The sequence below is a fragment of the Dermacentor variabilis genome, chromosome 3 (genome assembly GCF_050947875.1).
Source record: "Dermacentor variabilis isolate Ectoservices chromosome 3, ASM5094787v1, whole genome shotgun sequence".
NCBI lineage: Eukaryota > Metazoa > Arthropoda > Arachnida > Ixodida > Ixodidae > Dermacentor > Dermacentor variabilis.
The window spans coordinates 150,789,515-150,802,766 of NC_134570.1; positions in this window are offsets into that span (position 1 = coordinate 150,789,515).

Sequence of the window (13,252 nt, forward strand, 5' to 3'; positions counted from 1 at the left end):
TTTTCTCTTTCTCTCACTCTCTCTCTCTCTGCGCGGCATGGCCGCCGGAACGGGTTGCTTTTCTTTCCCATTTTTCATCTTTTTTTTATGCACGAAGAAAATGCGCTGGCAGGTTGTATTACAAATGCTGTGGGCTATCCTATGAGACTAGAACGCACGCATCGATGAATGCGCTGTTTGAAAAAGCCGTTACAGGGCCCTTTAGGCGCTTGTATTATCGCCAGCGACGATGATTAATACAGCGCATTTGTAGCATATTTTCCAGCGTACCGCCAAATGTGATGCCCGCAGGTATGTTAGAGCTCATTTTCCTTTCCGATGATAGGTCAAAGCAATCAGTACAGCAATGCGGTACTCATATGCGTGGCTGCGCAGGCATACTTCCTGTGAAATACTGGGTGGGCTCAGACAATTTCGCACACATTTTAAGTGAATAAGAAACTTTTATAAATTTATACTGCAGGATATCAGTCAACGAAAAGCCGCCCGATGTTAGCGATGCAGCCGAGATATGAAGACATTGTGAAATGTATCTAAGAAACGGACGACACACAACGCGCACACCACATGCGCGACATCGGTTCATCGCACACTCACAAAGTTTGCACTGTCAGCTACAAACATTACCAGTCTCTGTGCAGTTAGCTTGATGCCTGTTTGGAATCACTTGTAGCTGAAGTTGGCGTTCAGAACATATATCATCACGATTGCAGTGGCGTTTTGTTTTCTTTATTCTACTGCCGCAAAAGTCATGCTACGTCAACTGTGAAGACTGTCTTGGGATTGCCGATAGCGACTACGTAGTTCATATCATGTGGGCAACAAATGCGGAGGTATACACTATGTGTATACTAAAGTCTACAAATAGGTTCTACAGCCATCTCAGCTGTACACATCTTTAGTGGCTTATATCAAACGCAGCTCCGCATTATCCGCCAGTACCTGCGCTTGGTTACAGCGTACACCGGTTGGGCTGAGAATAACGATGTTTCTCTATAGCCAATCTATAGACGGCATGTAAACATGAAGCAATAAGAATTTTACAGTATGGGTTGTTTTATATTTCATCTCACGCCTTAGAACAATCGCTTTGCGGGCTGTTGGCACAAGTTAACGTGACCTTTGGTGACGTCCAGCCTATGGCCTTCACCGGTGGGAATATAGGAAACCATGGAAAACAATTCGAATTGCAAGGAAGTGTACGGGGTGTTTCACTTAACTTAAGCCAGATTTTAAAATATGCAAATGCTACGTAGCTGGAGACAACCAAGTTATGCTGCTTGCCATCGCTCGGAGACACTCAGATTATTTTGTTGCATTCCCCGGATTAGATAATTAGTGTTAATTTCTCAATTATTTTAATTAGACGCAAACTCTGAATGATGAAATTGTAGAGCAACAGCTTTCTGTTGCTCAACACGTGCTCCATAAAAGTGTTTTTCCGAGCGTGAAGAAGCCCGCGATTGCACGAATGTGACTCGAGCGGTCGGTCGCGCAGCAATATGTGTGCGTGTGTGCGTGTGTGCGCGTGTGTGCGCGTGTGTGCGCGTGTGCATGTGTGTGTGCGTGTGTGCGCGTGCGCGTGCGTGCGTGCGTGTGTTTGTGAAGAACTACGAGGAGTGGGAATACACAAGAAGAAATATACACCTTATCGACTCTTGTCTATATATACAGTCTAAGGACGCATAATTCACAATAAATAGAGGCTGTATTGACTTTTGCCCATATGTAGTCTATAGAGAGGAAGTAGACAAAAAAGAAATAAACACCTTATCGACGTTTTTCTATAGACCGCCTATAGACTGCAAATTGACACTGCTGCCGCTGCTGCCAAGTGATCGGTGGTGGTCAGTCGGTTCCTCGATTTATATCCGCAGCAGCTGATGAGGGCCCAATGTGAGTGCAGGGCTCACGTTGCTTCATGTCACCGGCATGATCCCTTTCAGGTAGTCTTTGCGATGAAGGCAGCCACGGTGAATTTCGCAGACAGCGGACTATCGGCCCGACGAAGGCAACCGGCGTGCAGGGAACTCTGCGTGTGCGAAGAATACGTCCTGTTAGCGCGCTGCAATCTGGCCGCTGCCGCTGCTGCCAAGTGGCCAGATCCGGCCAGTTAATCATCAGATGATGATTAGCTAGGAATGCACACTCACCATGGTGAGAATTTGCTTGCCATGTCATCTTGTAGAAAGGCTGCAACTGCAGTTCAAGCAACGCATCTCGACCGTACCAAGTGCTCACATGAACGTTTTCGAGCAGAATAAAAAAAAAAAGGAAATCGGTAAATCTGGATACTCTCAAGCCATACTCCTTTCTGTACATCTGTCAATGGAACAAAAAGCAATTGTAGTATATCAATGAAGCTGTGTAACAAATGGCTATTTATAATCTCCGAAATACTGTGTAGTCCTCATCATAAAAAAATACAGACAGTTAGTTCGTTACCAAGAATTACGGAAAGCAATAGGGCGTATTCTAAGTGTAGCGTGAACTGTTCGTAGTTACGCCGTTCTAGCCTTACTTCCCATCGTCAGATCACCAACACGCCGATGACGACACGGACGAACGCTGGCGCCGCCGTCATGCAGCTATCTCGCCACCATGACACACGTGCGAGAATCGACCGCGTCGTCTCAGGCAATGTGCGCGTAAGCTAGTTGTTGAAGTCATCCCCGGTGTGTTCAGTCAGTGCGCGTGCGCATGCGCGAGAGTCTTTATGCGCCAGACTTGCATCAGCAACACGAGGTGCACGACGGTCAGGGTGAGCAGCGTGACCAGCAGGAGCGTCGGCGAGAGGGCGCCACAAGGGTAGAGGACCCGATTCACTCGGACCGCCGCTGCTCGTTGCAACCGCTGGGGCACAGGCAGAACCTCTGCACATACAAAAATAGAGCCTATTTCACGTCGAACCCCTGGAGTAAAACTTTCCGTCCCCTTCAGAGTGTTGTTTACTGCCATGGGTGACACCCTTACGCCTAAAGAAGTATTGAGGAAATATTTCAGCACCCTTCCCCTATAAGAGTTCTGCTATGATACTTTAAGCTGTTCATTTTATTGCGTATGTGATGGCCCAAGACCTTTAACCGTAGGAAAAAGAAAGGTGAGCCTCAGAGTGCCCAAAATAAGTTATTGGAAGAGCTTTGTACAGCGCGTTTCATTTGTTTAACGCGGAATGCGGTCACGTGCGAGTAAGAAATGGGATATTTTGGCAATCGTCGCAGCTAGCTTATTCGTATGCTATGCTGCTACATAGGGCATCACAACGAGTAGTAGTAAAGGAGGTTAACCAGGTGGCTGGAGGGAGTAATCAAATGGTGTGCAGGAACTATGAACCTTTCACATCGCGGAGATTATGAAGCGGGCTAAAACTTATGAGTGGAAGATTTAATAAGGGCGCGAAATATCTGTCATAACAGCGTTATATATGTCCGATAATTTTGTGTAGTGCTTAAAACATTCAGCTATTGTGCTTTATTCCAAGTGGATTACAAAAGAAGGGACACACGAACCATAATCGGTCGGATAAAAGACTTGGTTTTACGAGTTTAAACATGCTTAGAAGCAGTACGTAAGTGGCGCTATAAGTACGCGAGACAGCTATGTCGATGTGCGTGGTGGATGATGGCATATCAGAAAACCGAATTCCTTTGAATACTGATGCTCAAAACTCTCGGCAGTCAGAAAGCAATTGAACGAGCACGCAGAGTAAAGGTTGATCATTGTCTGAGGACAAATAAAAGGTTGTATACTGAGGCTACTATTCATGTGCTATTTTCCACCCCAATCAGAAATACTTCCTAAATAATTGGTGAGGACGACATGATCGATGACGTTCAGTGGTATTATCTATTCTCGGCACATTGGCACAGAGCGTTACTGGGAGTCAGAACGGCGGTAACATAAAGTGAATTTCACTCACAATTTAAATCTAGTAACGGTAAGACAAGGAATGCACATGTCGGCTTGGCGATTAATATAGACCGAAGACGTAATAGAGCGAAGACGTATGCTGTCATCATCATCATCATCAGCCTGGTTACGCCCACTGCAGGGCAAAGGCCTCTCCCATACTTCTCCAACTACCTTGGTCATATACTAATTGTGGGCCATGCCGTCCCTGCAAACTTCTTTCTCTCATCCGCCCACATAACTAACTGCCGCCCCCTGCTACGCTTCCCTTCCCTTGGAACCCAGTCCGTAACCCTTAATGACCTTCGGTTATCTTCCCTCCTCAATACATGTCTTGTCCATGCCCATTTCTTTTTCATGATTTCAAATAAGATGTCATTTACTCGCGTTTGTTCCCTCACCCAATCTGCTCTTTTCTTATCCCTTAACGTCACACCCATCATTCTTCTTTCCATAGCTCGTTGCGTCGTCCTCAATTTAAGCAGAACCCTTTTCCTAAGCCTCCAAGTTTCAGCCCCGTACGTGAGTACTGGTAAGACACAACTGTTGTACACTTTTCTCTTGAGAGATAATGGCAACCTGCTCTTCATGGTCTGAGAATGCCTGCCAAACGCACCCCAGCCCATTCTTATTTTTCTGATTATTTCATTCTCATGATCCGGATCCGCAGTCACTACCTGTCCTAAGCAGACGTATTCCCTTACCGCTTCCAGTGCCTCGCTACCTATCGTAAACTGCGGCTCTCTTCTCGAGACTGTTAAACATTACTTTTGTTTTCTGCAGATTAATTTTTAGACCCACCCTTCTTCTTTGCCTCTCCAGATCAGCGAGCATGCATTGCAGTTGGTCCCCTGAGTTACTAAGCAAGGCAATATCATCAGCGAATTGCGAGTTAGTAAGGTATTCTCCATTAACTCTTATCCCTAATTATTCCCAATCCAGGTCTCTGAATACCTCCTGTAAACACGCTGTGAAGAGCACTGGAGAGATCGTATGTCCCTGTCTGACGCCTTTCTTTATTGGGATTTTGTTGCTTTCTTTATGGAGGACTACGGTGGCTGTGGAGCCGCTATATATATCTTTCAGTATTTTTTACATACGGCTCGTCTACACCCTGATTCCGCAATGCCCACATGACTGCTGAGGTTTCAACTGAATCAAACGCTTTCTCGTAATCAATTACGTATGATGTAGTTGGTTGTAAAAGCAGTCGCTGGCATATTAAAAAATGAAATGATCCTGTGGTACCAAGTCCAGAGGCCGCTCCTCCACAAAGATTGCTTGCGTTGGCAGCCCTTCGCGCTGCACAGATTTCCGCGTGGATGAAACAAAAAAGCACTCACCTAGCAGCGTTTCATCGCTAACTTCCGAAAATTGACTTTATTCTCGACACCTCGGCAAGAGTGGGTACAGCTTGTTACAGTGACAAAAGCGTGGCCGTTTGGGCGAGTTGGTATGTCATGACTGTTTTAGGCTTGTAGCGCAGCTCAGAAAGAGCAAAAAAGGAAGGAGGTAGGGCTAATCAAAGGGAACGGAAAACAGAGTGAGCGCTCTATTTTCCACGTTCCTTTTGATTACCCCTGCCTCCTGCCTTTTTTGCTCTTTCTGAGCTGCGCTACAAGCCTAAAACAGTGACAAAGGGAGTAGTGCCGTTTCTTGGCACAGCAAGTTTCTCGCTTCTTATCTACAGGCATCCACCGTAACCCACACGAAAATTCACGCCCACTCTATGTTTCGAAGACCCAAATAAAGGGAAAAAATACAATAGATCGATAAATTCTCTGCTCAATGGCTTATGTACCTGCGGGGCTTCAATCAAGTTTATTTCTTTCTATCTCTAGGCAGAAAAAAAACGCTCTAAATGTGCGCGGGACACATTTAAGGGGACAAAAGTCCCTAACATAGCGTGTTCACTACATCATGAGCGCTCATGATAGTTCCTACAGTCATGACTCGAGTGAGAAATCACCCACCGCCCACGTCTAAGTACCCAGCACATTTCTTAACACCCCGCAAAGCTAAACTCAAGGGCGTAAAACACTCATATATTATGGCACACTTAACACTACTATTGCATCGGGTGATTGCGGTAACTGCCTTGCCATTATTGGTACATGTCCCTAAACTGTCACCCTAGGTCAGAAAGGTTGCACAATAATATCTTAATTGAAGAGATTCTCGTTTTAGTACTATGTACGGAGCACCTGCAGTACTTGGACCAGGCACTCTGTTGCAGGGAATGGCTGTCACATTAATGCGAGGTCACAATAATGCGGCACAGTCGCAACGGCGTTGAACACAGATTATTTAAGCCCGTATAGCTTGTTGCAAGCTCCGTCTTTCTGCTTGAGTTTTGTTAGCCTTCACTGAACTGACGTTGATGTTTTGTCTCAGCACTGCTTGATGTTCCTTAATATTAAGTGTGGCTTCTGTCTTTGTTAATTTGCAGCTGGCATTGTTCATTTCTGGCACCGAGGCAACACCTCGCGTGTTAAAATAATGCACGAACCAATTCGTCTGAGAAAGGCGCTTTGGCGGCCTTTCCACACCTAAAGCCATCCGCTCTTTTCGGCATCCTCTTTTACTACCTGTCACAAGAAATTCATATGGAAATTGTGAGTATAAGAAAATTTTGTTATTGCTGTATATTGAACTGAAAATTATTTTTATTCCTCAGAAATTAATCACAAGATATGTGAATGACCGAAGCGCTGCTTTGTTCAACTGCTGTTTTATTTTAGCTGCACATCGACGAAGGATATACGCACAAGCCACGCAACAAGAGTAAACATTTAGCCCTATACCTCGAAATATGTTCCGCATTGAACATGCAAACTATCATCAAAGGTATAACATCTTCGGATAGTTGCGAGCCTTTCCGGTTTATACCGTAAGTAGAGCCGCACATCCATTCAGAACGTCGAAAGAGATACAGTTCTATGGCCAAGTGAAGTGCCTGCCTTTTTGCGTACCTGTGCATTAGTTGTGTCTGGTAATCCATGACGAAATCTAGTTTAGTGTTCCAAAAGTGTCCGGCGCCTCGTCGAATTTGGTATTTTGTGCAAACATTGCGGCATCAATACCAACCCCTTGATTAAGCGTAGGAGAAATGACACTTAATTTTGATGTGAAACAAACTACGCCCTTTTAGTTCTACAGGGTTTTGTTTCGATTTACAAGTCCACTTTTTGAGGCCACGTGCCAAGCTGGCATGCATACGGTGCGCTCGCTAGACATCTCATTGCACCACCACACGCTTTTTAATGGTGCGTGTGGCTTGCCGCTGACCTCATTCTTGGCGTTGGGCCAACTTTTATCGCCGAGCTTCATATGCCAGCATCGCGAACGTACAAAATGGGGGTCGTATACGCTCAAACGTAAAAAGGGAGATATTGATAAGACCGGATTCTTAAGAGGCATAGGTGCCTGTTAAGGTAGATATATAAGTTTTAAGGAAGGAAGAAAATATTAAGGCGACCCAGGAAAACTGCTACTCCGATAAATATCTAGAGAAAACTTGACGATCTCAAGAAGGCTAGGTAACCATTCTTCGCGGGCCTACTTCGAAAGACACGGCAATAAATTCATCATCATGCAGAAAGCTGGATACGGTTCCACTGGAGTCGGTACAAAGTATTTTTGGTCCGTGTTAGTTGTGGCAAGAAGTTTAAGGTGACCCTCGGCAATGATTTAGTGGCTATGGTATTGCGCTGCTAAGCGTGAAGTCGTGGCTTCGATAGCTAACCACAGCGATTGCATTTCGATTGAGGTAAAATGGAATAGAGTTCGTATACCTGAATTCAGGTGAACTTGAAAGAATAACAAGCGCCAAAATTTTCGTAAAGAGCCACATTTTCAATGTTCTTCATAACCAGCTCGTGGTTTTGTCGCGTAAAATCCTGTTACTTAAAGGATCGCTGTAATTAGCAGGTCGACGACCACGCTGTGTCAGCGTGTAACTGAGTCACCTTGCCTCGGCTTTGCACAGATGGTCCCGGTGGCGGCGCGTTTTCCGGCAGTAGTGAACTCTTGTCGTTGCCTGGCTGCTCGCTCAAGCAGCCTCGGCTGTCGCTGTCACTAATATGCGGCGACTGTGCTGGGCCTCCCGCTTCAGCGGACGGTGGCATACTGGAAGTCACGTTATCCTGGTTAAAGCCATCTTCATCGATCTCGCGTGGCCCCGGTCCTTCCGCGAGCAGGGCGCGGTCAGACCTCATGATTTGTTTGATGAGCGAAACATGAGCTGTCTCTTCGCCGAGGTGCAGCCTGCGAGAATAGGATATATTTCCACAGCTTTTCTTTAATTTAATAAGCTCCCGAGCCTCAATTCATCGATTTATAATGTTTACAATGAAATCCTTATTTTCATTAGAACTGCCAAAGATTGGCTCACCTGCGCCTTCAGTCTTCGTCTTCTTCGTTTTCCGGCAGAAGTCTCGCTCCACTTCATTCTCACTTTCCACGTTTTCATGAATAAACGGAGAGAACAATAACATACTCGAAAAGCATGACCTAATTGTGCACAACGCTCTTTCCTGCCGGGTTGGTAACATTGTATTGCATGAAATTACACTAAGCGCAGGAAAAAGAAAGCGAAAATATCTTTGAAGGCGAAGGGCGTGCTGTGGCTAGCGGGAAGTTCAAAGGGTGCGTTAGCACAGATTGCCTTGAACATTGGAACTTTGGTATTGCGCGGCAGTCCTCTAACCGCTGTAAACACAGGATTAACTACCGTAGTACCATGAGGTTAGCCTGTTTTTGAATATGTCAGGTTTACGTTGATCAATGCGAGATTTAGCAGTGTAGGTTACAGCCATTATTAGAACTCCGGGACCATGAGTGCTGTTATAGTTACTCCCTGGCGCTTAATCTGGCCCGACCATTGATGTTATCATTTACCTAACATATGAATACCATAGTAACAAAATGTTTGCAATGTTTGTGTTCTCATATTGTGTGGGATGACATGCATGTATACAGTAGCCAAGCCTTACTTTTCTTTCGACGCGGAGTTTACACATGGAACTTACGACACGAATTTAACCAGCAAGTCTATTCCTTGACAGCGTTAATAAAAAGCGGGGCGTTATTATAGGCATTGTGAATTTGTACTGCGGCTAAACACTTGCGGGTACCTCGGCATGTACAGGCGCCACCACAACCACCAGAATGCATTTCACAATTTTGATCGCCGGTATGGCTCAGCAGTTCGAGGTCGCGTTCGAAGTTATCGACATCACTGTGCAAAATGAGCGATCTACCTTTTTGTCGCCTCCAGTTAGCGGTCTCGCGCGGTGACTTACATACAACCCGCCTAGATCCCCATACCCTGCCTGAATAATGGTCAAGGTATTCCTGATGGGCCAATTTTCCAGGTGACGAGGTTATTGCCCATGAATAGCAAACTGGGTGAGTTAGTTTACATTCATGACGTGGCGAGAACGGACACACACACAAGAATACAAGGAACGACACAAGCGTTGTCTTTTAACTAGGGATTTCTTTCAGATGGAGGAGAAATTCGTACAAAGCAGAAATTGCGAAAAGGAGAACGGAAGAAAATTCACCCAACACCGTGTACAATGGCACAACGCGAAACACGTGAGGTTATAGAGGGTGTCCTGTGTATAATACGTCGAGTTAAGGAAGATACACAGAAAAATAGAAAAAACACGAATTATTCCGCGTGAACAAGATCGGGCGCCTGCATAAGCTACCTGTAACTTGCAAGCCACCGACATTTCATTACTAAATAAATACAATTAGCGGTTCCTTTCTTTGTTCTGGTTGTAGAGAATCGTACGATACAAAACAATCAGTTGTTTCGAGCAAGGTAACAATCGCTTGTTTGTATTTTCTTGTAAAAAGGGGAAGCCCCAGAAATGCGAAACAACACCGCGTGACTGCACAGCCGTGCGCGCGTGACAGCAGCGTTACTGCTGTTACCGCTGAGCGGCGAGAATAACAGCACGCGTCTTTTCACCGACCCGCGAAGAGCTCCTCACGAGTCCTCCACTACGGCGTGCCTCATAATCAGAAAGTGGTTTTGGAGCGTAAAACCCTATAATTTAATTTTTAACCACGGTAAGCCGATTTGCCACTAATGCCCAATGTATTTATGGTGGTGTAATATTTATGCAGAAACAGCCAAAACTTATTAAGGCGAAAGCATTATATGGCTCATGACGCGGAAAATCTAGCGTTTGCGTGACAACGTCGGGGCCCAAAAAGGTCTCGAAAACTCGATCTTTGGTAGGAGTCGAACGTACGACATTTGGCAAGAATTTAGGTGAAGTTAATTAGGGTACATTTATATTATAGCTAATTAAAATTCGCAAACCCACTGCCTTTGGTGGGAGTCGAACCCACTTCATTTAGATGCGAGTCGAACATCCAATCTCCGGTGGTAATGAAGGCACAGTTAATTATGACGCAGATTGTTAAGGCACTGTAATCCGCGATGTTTGGTGGGAGTAGAACCTCTCTAATCGTAGGTCGTAATTAAGGCCAATTAATTATGGTAGACACAGTAAGGACACAGCAAACTAAGGCACTCAAACCCACAACATTTCTTGGGTGTCGAACCTCCGACCTTTGCAGGAAATTATGGCCAAGATAATTAAGGTGCAGTTAATTAACGTACAGATGTTTAACGCCTTCTAATCCATCACCTTTGGTGGAAGTCAAACCCTCCTCCTTCGTTGGGAGTCGAACCTCCGATCCTTGGTGGTAAATAAGGCGAAGTTAATATGCGACAGTCAGTAGCGATAAAGAAGTTAAAGTAAAGGTAATTAAGTAACTCCAACCCGCGACCTCTGGTACGAATCGCACCTCCCATCTTTGGTGGTAATTAGGGCAAGGTAATTATGACACTGTCAATTAAGAGACAAACAAGGTTATGGTAATTAAGGCACTCGAACCCACTACCATTGGTGGGAGTCGCATCTTTGATCGCAATTAAGGCGCAGGTAATTGTGGCATAATCAATTAACACATCTAATTAGGGTAAAGTGAATTAAGGCGCTCGAATCCACGACCTTCGGTTGGAGTTGAAGCTCCGATCCTTCGTTGTAATTAAGTAGATATTATGGCACAGTCAATTAAGACACAGTTAAGTAAGGTAAAGTTAATTAAGTCACTCGAACCCCCGACCTTTGGTGGGAGTCGGACCTCAGCTCTTTGTTTGTAATTAAGACGAAGTCAGTAACGGCAAAGTCACTTAAGAGACAGTTAATGAAGGTAACGTTAATTAACGCATTCTAACCCACTACCTTTGCAAGAAGTTGAACATACTACCTTCGGTGAGAGTCGAACCTCCAATCCTTGGTGGTAATTAAGGTGAAGTGAAATATGACACGTTCAATTAGGGCACAGGTAATTAATGCTCTCGAATCCACGCCCTTTGTTGGGAGTCGAACCTCCGAACTTTGGTAGTAATTAAGGCGAAGTTAATTATTGCACAGTCAAATGAGTGACAGGTAATTAAGTTAAAGCTAATTAAGACACTCGTACACACTACCTTTGGTGGATATTGAACCGGCGAACTTGCGTTTTGCGTCACGACGCGGCGCTTCTGGTGACGGGGTCGCAATGCTTTCGCTTTTGTCCACGTAGGGATAACTAAGGGCCCCTTGAATTTGTTATGCTGTCCTCCACGTTAGGAGTTTTAGCGACGTGGCAATGAGCCTCGTTTGACTTGCCTTTGAAGAGCAATATTATTAAAACTATTATAATTATCCGCTTTTAAGGAATGACTAGGGAAATCTGTTTTATCCGCCTCGCACGCGAAGGAATTCGTAGTTGAAAATACAAAGCACTGCTTTTTTATTCACCGGTGCACACGCCCAGAGACTGCAAGTCTTTAGTGGATAGTTTCCAGGCAGACTGTGCTTGGCTCCAGCGATAAATCTTCGCGCTATCTAGCACATTCTTTTTTTTTTTCAAGGAATACGGCATTATGTGGCCAGACGCTCACTTCACTAACGACGGACGCCGTGCAGCAGCTATGCCAGGGAAACATCGCAGCTGAGAAAAATCGCCGTGTATGAAGACATTCGCTTTGTGGTGGTTATGAAATGTTGGACGCATAAAGTGGCTGAAATATTATTGTTATCTAATTAAAACGAACCTGCGTGATGCTACTTAAAGGAAGCGACGGGGAGAATGTAAATGGCTGCGTATAATGAACACTGCTTTCGGTACAGTGTAACGTTTTCTTCTCTTTTGTGCACTTATACGCCATTGCTCTGTGATATCTTAGGTGAGAATCCTTTATGGCTGAATTTTTGACCTTCCTTTGCACGTGACCACAATCTTCGGCATGCCCCCGCAAACTAAGCGGGGTGACGCGCACCAGCTGCAGATGCTGGCACAGCTTTCTTTACGAGGTTATCTACTTTCACGATGCTATCTCGAATTTCGCAGCCACCAATACCCTCTCCACTTCTGCGTGCTCCTCTCATCTTATCAGTAAATTAGAGAAGAAAACACTCTGAAGGAGGCCATGATATTCGCTATGAAAGCAAACAAAAGTAATCTCTTTTAAACAAGGAGAGCACTTCATCGTGCTGTTGAATGAACGCTGGCCGTAACTTCACGGCACTTGTGTAGCCTTAAGATGGACGCCAAAAGATGAAAAAGCCCCAGTTTCTCCAGACAAGAAAAGTATCGATTGCGATAGCGAATTAATTTCGACTCACTTTTAGAACTGCGAGGTGGTGGTGTTGAGAGTCCGCTAAAGTACGTGAAGACTTGCAGCCAATGAGCGTTCGAGGAGGCCACGTGCGTCACTGACTGACAATATGGGCATCTCAAGTACAGTGCTGCGATCGGGCAGAGGTCTGAACCGGTGTCTGGACTACGTGGAAAGATAATGTAAGATACGTAGAATAGTACGTATACTTACAGTTACGTATGTGTACCTTATTTTGGCTAATAAGAAATAGGAACAAATACTCTCTGATTCACCCTCGTATTTTCATTTCATCTGTGGTCGAGACGGGACGCCTGCTAAGCCACTGGTGACTCTGCTCAACAAGTCAGCTTTCGGAGACGCCCATCGTTTGCCACGGTGCTGTTAATACAATTACCTCTGAGAAGAGGGCTCCAAATTAGCACATACACACACGCAAGATAAACATGCTGCCACAATACACAGATTGTAGTCGGCTAGCTGCGCGCATTGTTCCGAATACCCCTCCCTACATCCCGCCACGAGGACCTGCAAACCCTGTTTGTCTCTTTCGCCTATGTATGTGTTAATTTGCGCCCTTCTTAATAGCCATGCATAACCGGGCAAGTCCAAAGGAAGATAGAGAGAGAGAGAGAGAGAGAGGGAGACAAT